Below are 17,434 nucleotides of genomic sequence, written 5' to 3'. Positions count from 1 at the left end.
GTCTTTGGGGGACTGGTTTATTTCAGTAAGTATAAGAGGCAAGTGTCTACTTGCCTCCATTCTTTCAAATAAATAATAAAATTTAAAACAGCCATCCTTCTTGATCAGTCATCCCTTCCCATGGGAGAAATATACTATGACTTCTTGTGTGTGTGTGTGAAAGAGAGAGAGAGCGAGAGAGAGAGCGAGAGCGAGAGCGAGAGAGAGAGAGAGTGAGAGAGAAGACCCTCTTAAAATATCTATTTCCATCTCATCAGAAACCAGGGAGTTGGAGTAAATAAGGCACTTGGAATGCTGACGGGAAGGTACTGAGGGGAGCTAAGTAACTTGGGAGTGATGTATAGGAGGAAAGCATTTGCCAGCATCCTCTCCAACGTCTTACAGGACTGAACATTATTCAATAGCGTAAAACTATCAATAAATGCTGACTATAAATTTTGGTTTGTGGAAAGAGCCAGAGACTGAAATCACATTGTCTAACCTCAAAGAACTCCAAAAACATGACTGTAATTCTCAGTTGCAGTCTACTGAGAGTTGGGTAGGAGAAGCGAGGCCAGTTCCCTGAAGCCTTGGAAAGATTGACTGTGTGATGCCATGTTTTCTATTGCAGAAAACAATGCACAAGTCCCCTACCAATGCCAAACGGACATCAACAAATCAAATATTCTGAATGTATGTTTTGCTTAGTTCCCTGGTAATCTTACCTTAAGAACAAGGTCTACTGCAGTCATTGGGCAGATGTTTCTTTTTTTCAGTCAAGCAAAATGAAGGAATTGTTGGAATATCATGCTTTGCTGCCAGAAACTCTCAATAAAATGAACAGTTCCAGTGAAATACATTGCCAGAGGGATTGTGTCTGCTATCATTTGAACAACTGTTTAACTAATTACCTGCAGATGTGCAGGAAATCATGTGCAAAACCATGCTGTACTCACTTGCTACTATTTTACATGTAAACACATTCTATGGCTTTTCAGGATCTTTAACCGTAAACATTTGAGTGACAAATCTCCAACTGGACCCGGAGCAGTAGCCTACTGACTAAAGTCGACACCTTTGCAAGTGCCAGGATCCCACAGGGCTACTCGCTCACTTGTATCCCGGCTGCTCCACTTCCCATCCAGCTTCTTGCTTGTGACCTGGAGAAGCAGTCAAGGCCAACCCAAAGCCTTGCGACCCTGTACTGGCATGGGAGACCTAGAAGCTCCTGGCTCAGCTCCAACTGTTGCAATCACTTGGAGTGGCTCAGCAAATGAAAGATTTTTCTGTCTCCTCATCCTCTCTGTAAATCTGACTTTACAGTAAGAATATTTTTTTAAAGATTTATTTATTTTGGGGGGGAAGCCAGACATGTAGAAAGGAGAGAGGACAATCTTCTGTCCAATGATTCCCTCCGCCAAGTGGCCGCAACAGCTGGAGCTGAGCCGATCTGAAGCCAGGAGCCCAGGTCCTCTCCAGGTCTCCCACGTGGGTGCAGGGTCCCAAGGCTTTGGGCCATCTTCAACTGCTTTCCCAGGCCACAAGCAGTGAGCCAGATGGGAAGCGGGACTGCCAGGACTAGACGCAGTGCCCATATGGGATTCCTGCACATTCAAGGCGAGGACTTTAACTGCTAGGCCACCTCACCAGGTCCAAAATCTTAACTCTCCAACTAAAGTACTGAAGGCCAGTACATTGTGAGCTGAACATATCCCATGTTGGTAGCCCATTCCTAAACCAATGCTGGCCTTTTATTCAAGGATAACTAGGCTGTCAGAATTACTCCATATACACGGGGCTGAAACTTCCTAAACATACACACAAGCAAGAATTGTAAAGAAAGATGGCTTGTGTGAGCATGAACTTCACCCCATTAAGGTTCTTAAATAGTTATCTGCTTTTAGCTCATTTCCTACTAAAAATTCAAATGTCTCAATTTTCCATTAGGCTGTTACAGCTTCGTCTGTTAAGCATAGCCCCGCGTTCCCTAGCATCACCTAGTAGATCATTCTTGATCTCGGAGCTTCTGACGAGCTGTGTGGATTCCAAGTGAGATTTGCCTTACCGGAATTATGCATACATGTCAGTAAGGATTGTTTTCCATCATTTAGGGACCAAGTGATTTCTAGAAAAGCCATAATGTTGAGAGTACTTCCGAAGTTATTTACTGTTACGGCATGGTAGAGAAACTGACACGTGAGCTGGACTAGACGTTAATTTGTCAGCATTGGCCAGCAACATTCCTCGTGTAGACAAACATGGGAGTAATGCTCAAACGCTCAATACCGAGATAGGAGAAGATCAGACAAGGATGAAAGTCTGGCGCTTCTCTGCCTCGTGGAGGTGTTTGAGGAAGTAGGAAGTGGGATGCTTCACAAAGTCCGTAAAAATGGAGTCAAAAGAGAAGTTTCCATGCAGACTTGAAATCCATATGTTGGCTTTCATGATCATTCTCCACAAACATTTTAAAGACTGGTTGAAAGAGACAGTGTATGTGAGTTCTATAGCTCACCAATGTTAGGAAAAGTACACCTGTTCCTGGTTAAGTACCCAACTTCTGAGAATTCCATAATTTTTAGCTTGTATTTTCTGCCTTCTGGCTAGATGTGTTTTGGATTTTTATTTTTTGGACAGCTGTGGGTAAAAAGTGGAAAATTAATGATGATCAAATTAGACAATGGACCTACTTATTAGCTCTAGAGGAAGTCTAACTACAATGAAAATTAGACTTGTGGATTATTTGAGTTACAATTCCCTCACTTTTTTTTATGAAGTACGTTGCATTACGTGACAGTTTCATAGGCTCTGGGATTCCCCCAACCCCTCCCCATGCCATCCCCCCATGGTGGATTGTTCCACCTTGTTGCAGTATTACAGTTCAAATTAAGTCAAGATTCTTTCATAGCAACCATATAGTTTGCATAGTGTCCAGCATCTTATTGTCCAGATAACCTCCAGGTTTCTTGGGAAGACCATCTCTGGTCTGAAAATAGAGCTGGCAGAATATCATCCCAATCAATTAAAAGCCACAACAAAACATAGGCAACAATTTACAACATTATGGCGTTAATTGACATGGTATTGAGTAATCAGTACGTTAAAATGCAAGTTCTTAACCACATCCTGTGAGTACTTCATTGGCATTTCAATTTTAGTTTATACACGGAACCGGCTTCTATACACCTTAAAATGGCTATAGGGTACTATTCAGCTGTCTCGTGTCTATTTTCATTGGAGTATTTAGCAGTTTATAGTGTTAAAACATAATTTTGCTGAACTTGGCAGATTTTAGGATAGTCTAAACTGGCTTATAACTCTGACAAGGCATTTGTCAACAGTTGAGGTGCAGACCAGTTTTAGGAGGGGTGTGCAGAGAAATCTTCAATGCCTTAGTGAGGAGTAACCAATCTTTGTGTCCTGTCTAGTAAGGTATGTGTTAGTTCACGCCGACCATTTCCTCCTGGTTCTAAGCTTTCCTTGTTGTTCTCTATCCTAATGTTTTTTTTTTTGGCGGGGTGGGGGGTCTCTGCAGTGACCCTGATGGTCCTTGCAGGAGAGGGTGGGGATACAAAGTTGGAACTAAGTAAGGATCAGAGAAAGCTCCTCTCCCTAGTCCCAAAGGAAGTTTACTGTTCTTCTGTTTCTGCAGACTGCTCAGGGCTGCTGGCTGTTGTTCCAATGACCTTGGATCCTGCCAGGAAGGATTTGGGCTTCTTCCATCCCATGTGGGAGATCCAGATGGGGGTGGATGACCTCAGAATTCTCAGGCTCCGAAGGCACTCCAATTCCCTATGTTCTTCTTGGCGGTTGGGATGTAGTCCTTGCTGCCCGTAGTGAGGATCCTTGGTGAGGATGCGGGAGTCTACAGGGTTGGGATACAAGCCTCCTCCTGTCCACCTGCTCCACTCTGGGGTGCCCCCCCCTGCTCTGTGTGTACAACCTGTTAAGAGATTGTCAGGATCGCTCTTGATTCCCCCTCTATGTCTTTGTAGTTTGAGTTACTTGTTCCATTCCTGACAGGTTATACTTCACGTCTTCCTCACATTCTAAGCAGATGGAAGATTTCTCTGCTCTCCCACCCCATTTCCAAGTAGCATAGGGTCTTAAAAGTATATCAGATTTTACAATTCTTTGATGTAGATCATAAGCAGTTTGACTCACATTGATTGTTGGTTCATTGGTTACATCACAATATCTTATTGCATGAACTATAGACTGTTTGTTCTTGGAATAATACTACAATTTACAGGTACTGTTTTTCAAACTGGCATCATTTCATCTTAAATTAAGGCAAATATGTGGTATCTAACCTTCTGGGATTGGCTCATTTTCCTTAGCATTATGGTTTCCAGTTGGGCCCATTTGGCCACAAAGAACTGCATTTTGTTTTTTTTAATAGCTGAATAGTATTTCATGGAGTAGATGAACCATAGCTTTCTTATCCAGTCTTCTGCTGATGGGCATTTTGGTTGCTTCCATGTTTTTGCAATTACTGATTGTGCTGCTATGATCATATGGGTACATGTTGGTTTCTCATGAAACAGATGTTTTGGATGTATTCCTAGGTGTGCTATTGCTGGATCATACGGTATGTTGATTTTGAGTTGTGTGAATGTTCTCCATACTGATTCCATAGAGGCTGTACCAACCTGCAGTCCCACCAACAGTGGAGTAGGGTTCCCTTTTCCCCGCTTCCTCGCCAGCGGGTGTTGTTGGTGTTTCTTTGTATGTGTGCAATCCTTACTGGCATTAGGTGGTACCTCATTGATGTTTTCATTTGGATTTCCCTTATTGCCAAGGAACTTGAGCATTTTTTCATATGTATTTTTGGTTAGGTTTATCCCAGACACTTCATAGTTTTCTGTTATTTTGAATGATATCTTGCTGATTAGATTCCTTTCCATCTTGGGGCTGTTTGCATGCACTATAGCTGTGTTTCGTTACGTCATTTTGTACCCTGCCACTCTACCAAACTCTCGTATAAGTTCTAGCTGTCTCTGTATTGAGTCTTTTGGCTCTTCTAAAGAAACATAACACATCACCATGGAGGAAAAAGACACAAGGTGTAGTTAAGCGAGGGAGTGAAAGTGAGGGTTTGTTCTTTGTGGCAGACTGTAAGAACAAAAGGTGAATTGTTGAATATTTTTCACCATTGCAAAGAATCTTGCTGGTAAAATAATGCACAGTCAAAACCTGATAGTTCCAATTGTTTGCATGTAATAGTTAGCAGACGCATGTCTCCATAATTTTCTCATTAAATCAGTCTGAATGTTCCACAACAATTAAAATCCTCATGTTTTAAGTTTCTGGTTACTTGAATATATAAGGTGGTCATAATTTTAAGTGCAACTTTTTACATTTTTAAGATCAATTGACACAAATATGCATCCACGGGGACTCTGTAAGGTTTTGCTGCATGTAAAGCAAACATTGGGTACTGATGAAATGGGGGTGAATAGATCTAGTTATGTGGTGAAACACTCAAATTCCTTCCATCTAGCTTTATATGTATTAACTGTATGTTATATATAATGTGTAGATGCGTCCACATATGTATGTACACACAGCATGTTATTGGTAACTGTCATCACCTTGTCATACTATAGAACACCAGAACTTAGTTCTTCTACCCAGCCATTACTTTCAACTTGTCCGTCAGACTTCTCCCATTTTTCTATCCCTCTCCCTTCTTCCCCCCAATCTGTGATATTATTCTAAATTCACATGAGATCAACTTTAAATTCCAAACAATGTTTCAAAAAGTTTGTAGAAGACAGAATTAAAGATCTGTTTATCTTGATGAAAAAGGTCTTAAAATTTGCGTTTTTTGTAAAATGAACACCATGAATGCATATACAGTTCTTCACAATAGACCCTAGTGACCTTTCACCTTTCTCTAGTGTTGGTTAGATTTCGTTTCTCAGCTCTCCTCTAATTTCTTTTCGCTGTTTTTAACATTTATTTTATTTTCATTACAAAGTCAGATATACAGAGAGGAGGAGAGATGGAGGAAGATGTCCCATCTGATGATTCATTCCCCAAGTGAGTGCAATGGCCCGTGCTGCACCGATCCAAAGCCAGGTGCCTGGAGCTGCTTCCAGGTGTCCCATGTGGGTGCAGGGTCCCAAGGCTTTTGACTGTCTTTGACTGCTTTCACAAGCCACAAGCGGGGAGCTGGATGGAAAGTGGAGCTGCTGGGATTAGAACCAGCACCCATACAGGATCCTGGAGCGTTCAAGGCAAAGACCTTAGCTGCTAGGCCACGCCGCTGGGCCCAGCTCTCTAATTTCATTTCAATGTTTTGTTTCTAGGTTAGTCTATAAGTTTGCTGTTTTTATTTCTTTTGGAAATAACCTTTGTTTCACTGATCTTTCATGTTTTTCTCTTCATTTACTGGTTTGATCTTTATTTCTTTACTAACTTTGGGATTTAGCTTATTCTGCCTTCTCTAGATACCCAAAATGCACCTAACCTGTTTGAAACCTTTCCATTTTTTTATGTAGGCATTTAATGCTTCAACCTTTACTTAGTATTTCTTTAGATGTCTTCTGTAAGTTTTGAAATGCTGTATTTTCATTTCATTCAATTTTTAAGTTTTCTTTTGGATTTCTTCCACATTTCTTCTTTGGATTTCAGGATCATAATATTTAATCTGCAGATGGTTTTGTTTTCAAGATTTATTTGAAAGGCAGATGTTACAAAGAGAAGATTTTCTGTCCACTGGTTCACTCTCCAAATGGCTGCAATGGCCGGAGCGGAACCAATCCCAAGCCAAGAGCCACGAGCTTCTTTGAGGTCTTCCACACAGGTGCAGGGTCCAAGCACAAGAACTATCCTCCACTGCTTTTGCAGGCCATAAGCTGAGGGCTAGATGGGAAGTGAGGCCCCCGGAACATGAACCAGTGCCCACATGGATGCCGGTGTGCAAGGTGGAAGATTAGCCTCTTGAGCCACAGGGCCGGCCCCTCAATCTATGGCTTTATAATTACCAAATTTGTCTGGATTTATATTTTTTGTGATTAGAAAAGATATGATGTACTTTTTGTTGTGGTTTAATATGTGGTCTTAGAGAAAGTTTAGTGTATTCAAGTACATATTCTAAAGCTATTGCAATGAATGCTGTGTCAGTGTCTGTATACCCTAGAACTGTGGTTTTTCTTTTTGTTTTTTTTTTTGTTGTTTTGTTTTTGTTTTTTTTTTGGCTTGACTGACATGTTAGTTGATTCCTTAACTCCACTTTTCTTGATCTGGAGCTTGACTCTCCCTTCAGATATGTATGTGTTTTTTTAAAAGATTTATTTTGTTACAAAATCAAATATACAGAGAGGAGGAGAGATGGAGGAAGATCTTCTGTCTGATGTTTACTCCCCAAGTGAGCACAATGGCCGGTGCTGCGCCGATCCAACCAGGAACCTCCTCCAGGTCCCCCATGCAGGTGCAGGGTCCCAAGGCATTGAGCTGTCCTCGACTGTTTTCCCAGAGCACAAGCAGGGAGCTGAATGGAAAGTGGAGCTGCTGGGATTAGAGCTGGCATCCATATGGGATCCCGGGGCATTCAAGGCGAGGACTTTAACACTAGGCCACACTGCCGGGCCCTCCCTTTAGATATAATAAGGCTTTTTAAGAAAATGACATGCTGTGGCATTGGATATATAGTACCCAATCTGTCCTATCTTATTGTCGAATTAATTGCTTGATCACTATCTGATGATCTTTGTATCTTTTTATAGCTTTTGGCTGAAGTGTATTTTGTTTAATGCACTACTCCTGCTTGCTTTAGGTTTCCACTTACGTAGAACATTTTTTTCCATCTTTTCACCAGTGTGTGTCTTTATAATGAGTTTCTTAAAGTACATATCCTTGGTTATTTTTTAATCCATTTAGCCAAACTATATCTTACCTGGGAGTGTGGTCCATTGACTTTCAAAGCTGTTGCTAATAAGTAGTAACAGTAAGTAGTAAGTAGTAACAGTTGTTATTAGTAAGTAATCTATCCACTTAAAAATTAGTTGGTTTCTTCTGAGTATTCTTCATCCAGTTATGGGTGAGCTTCAAAGTTTTCCATTTTGGGCCCAGCACGATAGCGTAGTGGTTAAAGTCCTCACCTTTCACATGCCAGGATCCCATATGGGCACTCTTTCTAATCCCGGCGGCTCTGCTTCCCATCCAGCTCCCTGCTTGTGGCCTGGAAAAGCAGTCAAGGATGACCCACAGCCTTGGGACCCTGTACCCACATGGGGGGCCCTCGCTCCTGGCTTTGGACTGACTGAGCTCCAGCCATTGCTGCCACTTGGAGTGAGCTATCAGACAGAAGATCTTCCTCTCTGTCTCTCCTCTCTGTATATCTGACTTTGTAATGAGAATAAATAGAAGTTTTGCATGTTCTCATGATGCTAGCCTGCTACCTTTTATTTGTTCTGTCTGTACATTTCCCTCAAACAAGTTTTAGGAGGCCAGTTGATTCTGATGACTTTCCTGACTTTCACTCATTTTGGAGAATGTTTTTCAATTTATAAAGGATAGTTCTACTCAGCCAAGTATTTTTGGCTGATAGGCTTACTTTTTCTTCACAACTTGAAATAAACCATTCAATTCCCTCTTGGCCTATAAAATTTCTGTTTGACAATGTTGTTCGTTTAGTGGAGGTCCCCTTGAAAACGACAGTGCTTTCCTTTTGAGAATGAACAATTGTTTGTACTTAAAAGAGCTGGACCACAATAGGTCAAGGGAACGTGGATCTTTTCTGATCCTGTCAATTGACATCCTATGGGCCTTCTGTACTTGGAGGTGTACTTATTAAGATCAGGGAAGTTATGACCTGTTTCATTGAATATGCGGCATACTCTCTTCCTCTCAGGAATTCCAAGAAAGTGTTCATTTCAGTAAGGTCTCAAAGCTCTCGGGCTGCTTTCATTCCCTTTCTCACATTTTTTTAAAAGCTGGCTAGAAAATATTGAACCTGTCTTCAAGTTCAAATATTTTTTTAATTCTGTTGATCCTCATTTATCTTGACTTTCAACTATTTTCACTTTTAATTTTTCTTTAAGAAATACTTGATTTGCAAGGTAGATAAAGAGGGGGAGACAGATCCTCCATCTCAATGGCTGACATCAAGGCCTGGGCCACTGGCTAGCCAGGAGCCTGGAGCTCTGTCCCTCTTGTAGCTGACAGGGACCCAAGTACCTCTGCCCTCTTCTGCTGCCTCTGCAGACATATTAGCAGACATCTGGATCCAAGGTAGAATGGCCAAGACTGGAATCGGAGCTCATAGGAGATCAGTACACAGGCAGTAGCTCAGCCTGCTGCTCACAAGAGCCAGTCCACAGTTGATTTTGTAATATCTGTTCAATTCCTCAAGGTCAGTCCTTGCCAAATTTCTCATATCATGCATTGATTTTCTAATTTCATTTTCTGTTGAAGTGTCTTATGTCTTTTTGAGTGTTCCACATCATTCTTTTTGGATTCTTTATTTTATTGGAAATGCAGGTTTACAGAGAGAAGCAGAGACACAGAAATATCTTCCATCCACTGGTTGATTCACCCAGTGTCCAGAATGGCCAGAGCTGAGCCAATCCAAATCCAGGGGCTTCTTCCAGAACTCCCTCATGGGTGCACAGTCCCAAGGCTTTAGGCTGTCCTCTACTGATTTCCCAGGCCACAAGCAGGGAGCTGGACGGGAAGCAAAGCATCTGGTATTAGAACCAGTGTCCAAATGGGATCCCGGCATGGTTGAAGTGAGGACTTTAGCTACTAGGCTACTGCACCAGACCCCTTAACTGCCAAGCTATTGCGCCAGACCTCTCCCGTGTAAATTCTCAAATTTACTAGCATTCCTATGTATGCACTCTTAATTCTAATGTCGGTGTACACTAGGTATTAATGTTAAACACTTCAACAATGTGGTAGTAGTATCTTATAGTATAGACAATTCTATATGTAAAACTTGCAAGGTTCATTTCTCAACATGCTTAAGCCTTTAGTATTTTGTCCCAGCTTTTCCATTCTACGATAGCCATACTTCTGTAGGACAATATTCTACAAGCAATTCTCTTCCTTAATAACCTGCTTATTTGCTCGATTTACATTTAGAAACAATCATGTAAGACTCCAAATTAAGACATTCTATAAATAAAAACATACCACATTTTAAATACTATTGCTTTAAGCAAGTCTTACCCATTTCTCCCAATTTGTAGAAACACGTTTTAACACAAACCTGCCTCAAAACCGGGAATGAGAAATTTTTCCAATAACCTTCTCGCTGATGAGGGAATTTCCCCTTCTCAAATCGCAGGTGATAATCACAATGAGGACGTGAAGGAGCCCAAGGTCCTGAATTCGTTCCAAAGGGCAGACTGCAAGCATGCGCCTCCGTTTTGCACGGCTGGTAAGTCTGGAGCTGCTTCTTGGCTTCTGTTTTATTTTATTACTTTTTTAAAGATTTATTTATTTTTATTGCAAAGTCAGATATACAGAGAGGAGGAGAGACAGGGAGGAAGATCTTACATCCAATGATTCACTCCCCATCTGAGCCGCAACGGCTGGTGTGCGCCAATCTGAAGCCGGAAACCAGGAACTCCTCTGGGTCTCCCACGCGGGTACAGGGTCCCAAAGCTTTGGGCCGTCCTCGACTGCTTTCCCGGGCCACAAGCAGGGAGCTGGATGGGAAGTGGAGCTGCCGGGATTAGAACCGGCATCCATATGGGATCCCGGGGCGTTCAAGGTGAGGACTTTAGCTGCTAGGCCACGCCGCCGGGTCCGCTTCTGTTTTATTGAATTCAAGAGAACCAAAAAATTTCAATTTGGCTGTTGTCTTAACTAATGCATTCCTAGATAGTCTCTTATCAATAAGATGAAAATCACTTAAAAGGAGATGTTAAAACACTGTTGTTCTTCACAAGGAATCAGACTTCAATTCCATTGTCTTACAGGAAAATTCAGAAATTATACACATCATAACCAATTTCACTATCTAATTTCAAACTGTTTTTCCTGTAAGGCAAAATCTCACTTCTTTCTAAATAAGAACAAATAATTTAAAATCTGGACCAATTTCATGATTAGGAAACATTTTGACCAATGGACATAAATACTCATTTACTTTATGCTAAATTTGATGCCTCATATGCTATTTTATAATATTGTGAGCTTACAATCAAATTATTTTAAATGACAATTATATTATCCAAGTTCTGTCTCAATCTTTGAAGGTTCTAGGGATCCTACTGGAACTTTCAAAGTCAGGAGACTTGGTTTCAAACTCTGAAGAATTGAGGTGTAAATTAAAGTACACTTAACATGTAAATGAATATGTGAATGGATACTGAATTTTAGACCTGATCAGTGCCAGGACAACACTGTAAGCTGAAGACTAAGCAGCAAGAAAACGGTATAGGAGCCTTAGCACAGCAGAGGTGGGGAGTCGGGTCTGACCAAGTCCTGTTAGATGAGTTAGACCTCTCTCAAATTACGTACCAGGAGAGAGAAAGGGGGCCAGTCGTGGTCCGTCCCATCTTGTCTGTCAGTCATACACAGACCCAATTCTGAACAAGAACAACTAAATTCACGACACAGATAGAAGTCTTGTCTGGACAGAAGTAATAGGACTCTAACTGACTAAACAAACATGCACAATCACTACACACGTCAGAACAGACATAAAATTCAACCTTTTGTGACTTCCAACCTCTTCTTTGACATACTTCAACCTGGAAATGTTTCGTAAAGCAAGCACATAGGTTCAGCTCGTGCTTAGCGTTAATTTAACAGTGGATTTGGTCCACTGGTTACTTTTATGTATAACTGCTAGATGAAGTTACAGAACAAGTTTCCATTTTTTTCTTATGAATGTTACATCGCTTATGTCTTACCCTGTCCCTCCCAGCTAGGGGTTAGGGCTATGAGGTAGAGCTAGAGAAATTCAGGCCTTAAGGGTGGCCTGGGTGAGGTCAAGAGAAAGTGGAAAAGCAGATAAAGGCAAAGGTGAAAGTGGCTACAATGGAGAGGAAATCTGTGTGCTACCCAGTGAGGAGAGCAAATGGAGACCTTCAAACGGGGGGATGGGCCCGCCCTCGCAGCAAGACCAGGATCATGGGGTGATGGGATTATCATCCAGCCTTACATATGCCTGAGCCAATTCTAGGAGCAAATGTACACCATAAAGGCTGTCGGAGATCTCGCAAAAGAATCCTTTCATCTAAAGTTTTGCTAAAACTACAGCAAATAGTTCCTTCTACTGTGCTGATCGTTGACATGGCTCAGAATAGGTTACATAGACAAGATTGGACAGAAAAACGTCTGCTGCAGCCCCTCTTTCTTCCTCATGGTTTGTTGGTAAAAGGGCAGGATTTTCCCAATCCAAGCAATTGAAAGAGGTGACCCACTTCTATGGCCCATAATGGCAGTCAATGGTGCTGAGGTAACCTTGAAGGGAGGCTGCCAGCCTGTTGCTGTTTCTTTGAACCCATTCAAAATCATTCATTCGACCCGGGCTGTGTGGCCTAGCGGCTAAAGTCCTGGCCTTTAACGTGCCGGGATCCCCTATGGACGCCGGTTCTAATCCCGGCAGCTCCACTTCCCATCCAGCTCTCTACTTGTGGCCTGGGAAAGCAGTCGAGGATGGTCCAAAGCTTTGGGACCCTGCACCCGCGTGGGAGACCTGGAAGAGGTTTCTGGTTCCCGGCATCAGATTGGCACGCACCAGCCCGTTGTGGCTCACTTGGGGAGTGAATCAGTGGATGGAAGATCTTCCTCTCTGTGTTTCCTCTATGTATATCCGGCTTTCCAATAATAATAATAAAAAAACAAATCACTCCTTCAAGAAGGGACAACAAGCTTTGCTGGTTCAGTCTTCACACCTAAAGGCTAGCTCTCTAACCCCGATCAAATGGCAGATCTAATTCAGAAGGTAAGTATAAGCTCTGGGCACCCCTCCAACAGACAGATGCACCCACTGGAGGGGACTGCCCTCCTGGACAAGGGCAGCCATAAGCATGAAAGAATTTGAAAATGTTCACACTTGAAACAATTTCTTAGGGCAATAATCAGCAAGTAGCCTTGGCCCAGGGAGAGTTAGGCTCGCTCCTGGCATGGCTTTAAGTCCTGCATTCCAGGAATCACACTCCACTGGGCAGTTCCCTTCAGGGATAACCCTAATGGGAAAGGCCTGGAGTACCTCACGCAGCCCAAACAGAATGCTTGCAACTGGGGCTGTGCTCTGACTCCCCTTGAGCTGGGGGTGGTTTCCTGCCCTCTGAGCTGCCCAGAAGCTCTGGTTGGGGCTGCTGAGGTGGGCTAGGGCCAATGTCCTGAGCATCAGTTTTGCTCTTCCCTTGCCAAGCATTGTGGGAAAATAAATTAACCAATGTTACCGACGGGTGCCAATCTGACCAGGGTCCCTCAGACCTTGAGTGCCTGAGCACCTAGGATTTCTAACCCTCGAAACTTCAGCATGTAATTTAGCGCCTTAAGCACAGGATGATCAGGTTCCTCACCATTACTGCCCATGTTTAAGGACAGTAGAGGAGAGTGGTCCTCGGATACCCAGTCGGGTTGTCTGGCCAAGGAGATCCTGTGCAGAGTTTTGGGTAACGCCCAAGTGTCACATTGGACAGAAACCGCCAGTCCTCACACAAGTTCATCCCAGAGCCATGCATCCAAGGCCATCTCTCAAAGCAGGAGATGAGAGGTTAGGCGCAGCATTGTCTTTTTCCCTATCACCTACCTTAACTTCAAGCTGTCAGGGGATTCGACTGGAGATAAGCTGGGAATGGGGGCGGGGGGTGTGTGACCACCTTCGTGCAGAGCTGTGGGGTGCCAAGGGTCACTTACGCAGAGTACACTACAGCTCGCCAGGAGGATTACAGCACTAAAGGTGAGTCCCAAGAGAAGAAGGCGACCTGAAGAACCACAACTTGTGTGAGGATGTGCTTCACTCAGGAGGAGCGAGGAGGGGGCAGGGATAGAGGGGAGGAGCAGAATGGGGGACCCCGCAGCTGGAGGGGAGGAGCGGAGTGGGGAGCTGCCACGGGTGGAGGGCAGGGGAGCAAAGTGGGGGGGCCTCGGCTGGAGGGGAGGGGAGCCAGGGAGCAGAGCAGAGTGGGGCCCCTCGGCGGGAGGGGAGGGGAGGGGAGCCTGGGAGCTGATCGGAGCAGACCGGGGGGGCCCCGCAGGAGGGGAGCTGCAGTTTGGACGGGAGGTCACGGAGCTGAGCTGAGTGGGGGGCATCCCGCAAGGAGGGCCTGGGGTCTCGCAGCAGACCAGAGCAGCAGAGCAGCAGAGCAGCAGAGCCCCTTCGGAGCGAGGCCCCCCCCCCCGAGGAGGTGGCCAGGGTCCAGGAGCAGAGCGACTGCAAGGGAGGGGATGGGAGCCAGGGAGAAGAGCAGAGTGGGGCCCCGTGGCTGAAGGGGAGGGGAGCCGTGGAGTGGATCTGAGCAGACTGGGTGGCCCGTGCGGGAGGGGAGCCCTGGAGGGGAGCCCTGGAGCGGAGCAGAGAGGGGGGTCCCGTTAGTGGAGGGGAGTGGAGCCCCGGAACTGAGCGGAGGGTGTGGTCGCAGAGCAGAGCAGAGCAGAGTTAGTGGGGATCCCGTAAGGAGGGGGCCGATGTCACACAGCTGAGCCACAGAGCAGCAGAGCAGCAGAGCCACATTGGAGCAGGGCGGAACCGAGAGGAGTGGGCCGGGGTCCTCCAGCAGAGCCCCTTCTGTGCCGGGAGGCCCCGCGAGGAGGGGGTGGGGTCGCTGAGCAGAGCAGCAGAGCAGCAGAGCCCCTTAGGAAGTGGCCCTGGGTCCAGGGCAGAGCAGCAGAGGCCCTTCTGAGCAGGGAAGCCCCGCTAAGCCCCACCAAGGAATGCTCCACCCTCCTCCAGGGGCATCCTGGATTCAAGACTCTTTCTGCTGCAGACCACCTGTGGACCATCAGCTGCCACTGATGTGCCACCTGAACCAAGAAACCCCAACAGCTGACGTGTCTTCTCCACAGAGGCTTTCTCACCAGGAGAGGTAGAGTAGCAGCATGCCTGGATGCCTTGTTGGTGCCCGCTGCTCTCTCAGCATGGAACAGCCAAATTTGTGCCAGCAAAGGGGACAGGTACTTTCACCGGCCTGTTGAAGGAGCTGCTGAAGAAACTGGTAAGGGATGGAGTCGGGTGGTTCGGGTTTTGGCAGTTGGGGAGGGGTCCTAAGGTGTCAAGCCTCAGCCTGCGAGGCAGTTCAGCTGTATGTGTGCTGCTTCAAGACCTGACAGCATCCTCTGCAGTCCAGCTTCCTGCTGATGGTGCTGGGAGAGCAGCGGAGGATGCTGCAGGAGCTTGTGCCCCTGTGGCCCCTGTGGCCCTGTGCCCCTGTGGGACATGTGGAGGAAGCTTCTGGTATCCGGGCTTGTCCTGGCCCAGACACATCTGCCTCTGGTGGTGGTCCCTGGGGAAGTGAGGCAGCAGATGCAAGAAAGATTGCTCTCTCTCCCTCTCTGTTCCTTTGTGTTTCAAACAAAATATGACAGATCCAGGCAGGCACTCAGGCAAGAAGGAAGGAAGCAAAAGAAAGCTGCTGTCCTGGGTGGTAGGGAGTGTGCTGTGTGCTGTGCTGTGGCTCTAGACTGCTTTTGTCTGCCAATGCAGACCCCAAGGGTGTGCGTAGGGCTTCTGTCCTGCTGATTAGCACTGATGGTTCGCAGATGAGTTACCCAGAAAACTTTCCGGAATCCGGAAGCAGAGGAACCTCCTCCCTGCTGAGGTTCAGCAGCAGAGGATCATCCTCCCTGCTGGGGACTGCAGCAGAGGACACTCCACCCTGCTTGGGTGCGGCAGCAGAGGACCCTAATCCCTGCAAGGTCCAGCAACAGAGGACCCTCATCCCTGCTGCTGGACACCAGCACAGAGGAAGCATCAGAGGTCCTTCCTCTCTGCTGTGGTCCAGCACCAAAGAACCATCCTCTCTGCTGGACCGCAGCAGAGAGGAAACCGCAGAGGACCCTCCTCTCTGCAGCTATAGTCCAGAACCACAGGACCTACTCTGCTTCTGGGGTCCGGTAGAAGAAGACCCTCCTTGCTGCTGGGTTCTGGCACCAGAGGACCCTCCTCTGCTGGTGGGGTCCATCAGCAGAGGGCCATCCTATGCTGCTTATGTACGGAACAGAAGACCTCCTCTGCTGTTGGAGTCTGACAACAATGGAGCCTCCTCAGCTGCTTTGGTCCATCAGCAGAGGACCCTTTTTTCTGCTGGGGTCTAACACGACAGGACACTTGTCTCTGCTAGTTTCCAGCAGAGAGGAAGCAATAGAGGATCCTCCCCTCTGCGGGAGTCTGGAAGCAGAGGACCCTCCTGCCTTCTGGATTTCAGCAGCAGAGGACTTTCATCTGCTGATGTACCCCAGCAGAGAGGAAGCAGCAGAGGAACCTCCTGTTCTGCTGGGGTCTGGCAGCAGAGGACCTTCCTCTCTGCTGGGGTCTGGAAGCAGAGGACCCTCCAACCTGTTGTTGTTTGGCAGCAGAGGAACTTCCACAGTGTTGGGGTGGAGCAAAGAGGAAGTAGCATAGATACCTCCTCCTCCATGCTGTGGTCCAGCCGCAGAGGACCCTCCTCTGCAGCTGAACCTCAGCAGAGAGGAAGATGCAGAGGATCCTTGTCTCCTGCTGGACCCCAAAGAGAGGATGAAGCAGAGAACCCTGCTCTCTGCTGGGGTCCGGCAGCAGAGGACTCCTCCCTGCTGAAGTCAGGCAGCAGAGGACCCTCTTCCCTGCTGGGATCCGACAGCAGAGGACCCTCCTCTCAACTGGATTCTGGCAACAGAGGACCCTCCTCCATGCTGGGGTCTGGAAGCAGAGGACATTCCTCTGCTCCTGGGATCTGGCACCAAAGGATCCTCCTCTGCTTCTAAAGTCTGGCAGCAGAGGATTCTCCTCCCTGCTGGGGTATGGCAGCCGGGGAACCTCCTGCCTTCCGGGGTCCAACAGCAGACGACCCTCCTCTTCTGTGGGACCCCTGCAAAGAGGTTCTCCCCTGCTACTAGACCACAGCAGAGAAGAAGTTGAAGAGGACCCTCCCCTCATGCTGCACCCCAGGGAGAGGACGCAGGAGAATACACTCCTCTTCTGCTGGGGTCTGGCACCAGTGGACTCTCCTCTCTGCTGTACCCCAGCAGAGAGGAAGCTGCAGAGGACACTCCTCTCCTGCTGGGCTTCAAACAGAGGAAGCAGTAGAGGATACTCCTGTTCTGCTGGGGTCTGGCAGCAGAGGTCTCTCTTCAGTGTTAGCTCCAGGGAGTATAGGAGCCTCCTCCCCTAATGGGGTCCAGCACCAGAGGACACTCTTCCCTGATGGACTTGGGTCTAGCAGCAGGGTTCCTCCTGTCTGCTGGAGTCCAGCAGCAAATAATCCTCTTTTCTGCTGGGGTACAGCAGCAGAGGACCCTACTCTCTGCTGATGTTCGGCACCAGAGCACCCTCTTCTTTGCTGAG

The sequence above is a fragment of the Ochotona princeps genome, chromosome 2 (genome assembly GCF_030435755.1).
Source record: "Ochotona princeps isolate mOchPri1 chromosome 2, mOchPri1.hap1, whole genome shotgun sequence".
NCBI lineage: Eukaryota > Metazoa > Chordata > Mammalia > Lagomorpha > Ochotonidae > Ochotona > Ochotona princeps.
The sequence above is the reverse complement of the archived record's forward strand: the minus strand, read 5'-3'. Positions refer to the sequence as shown.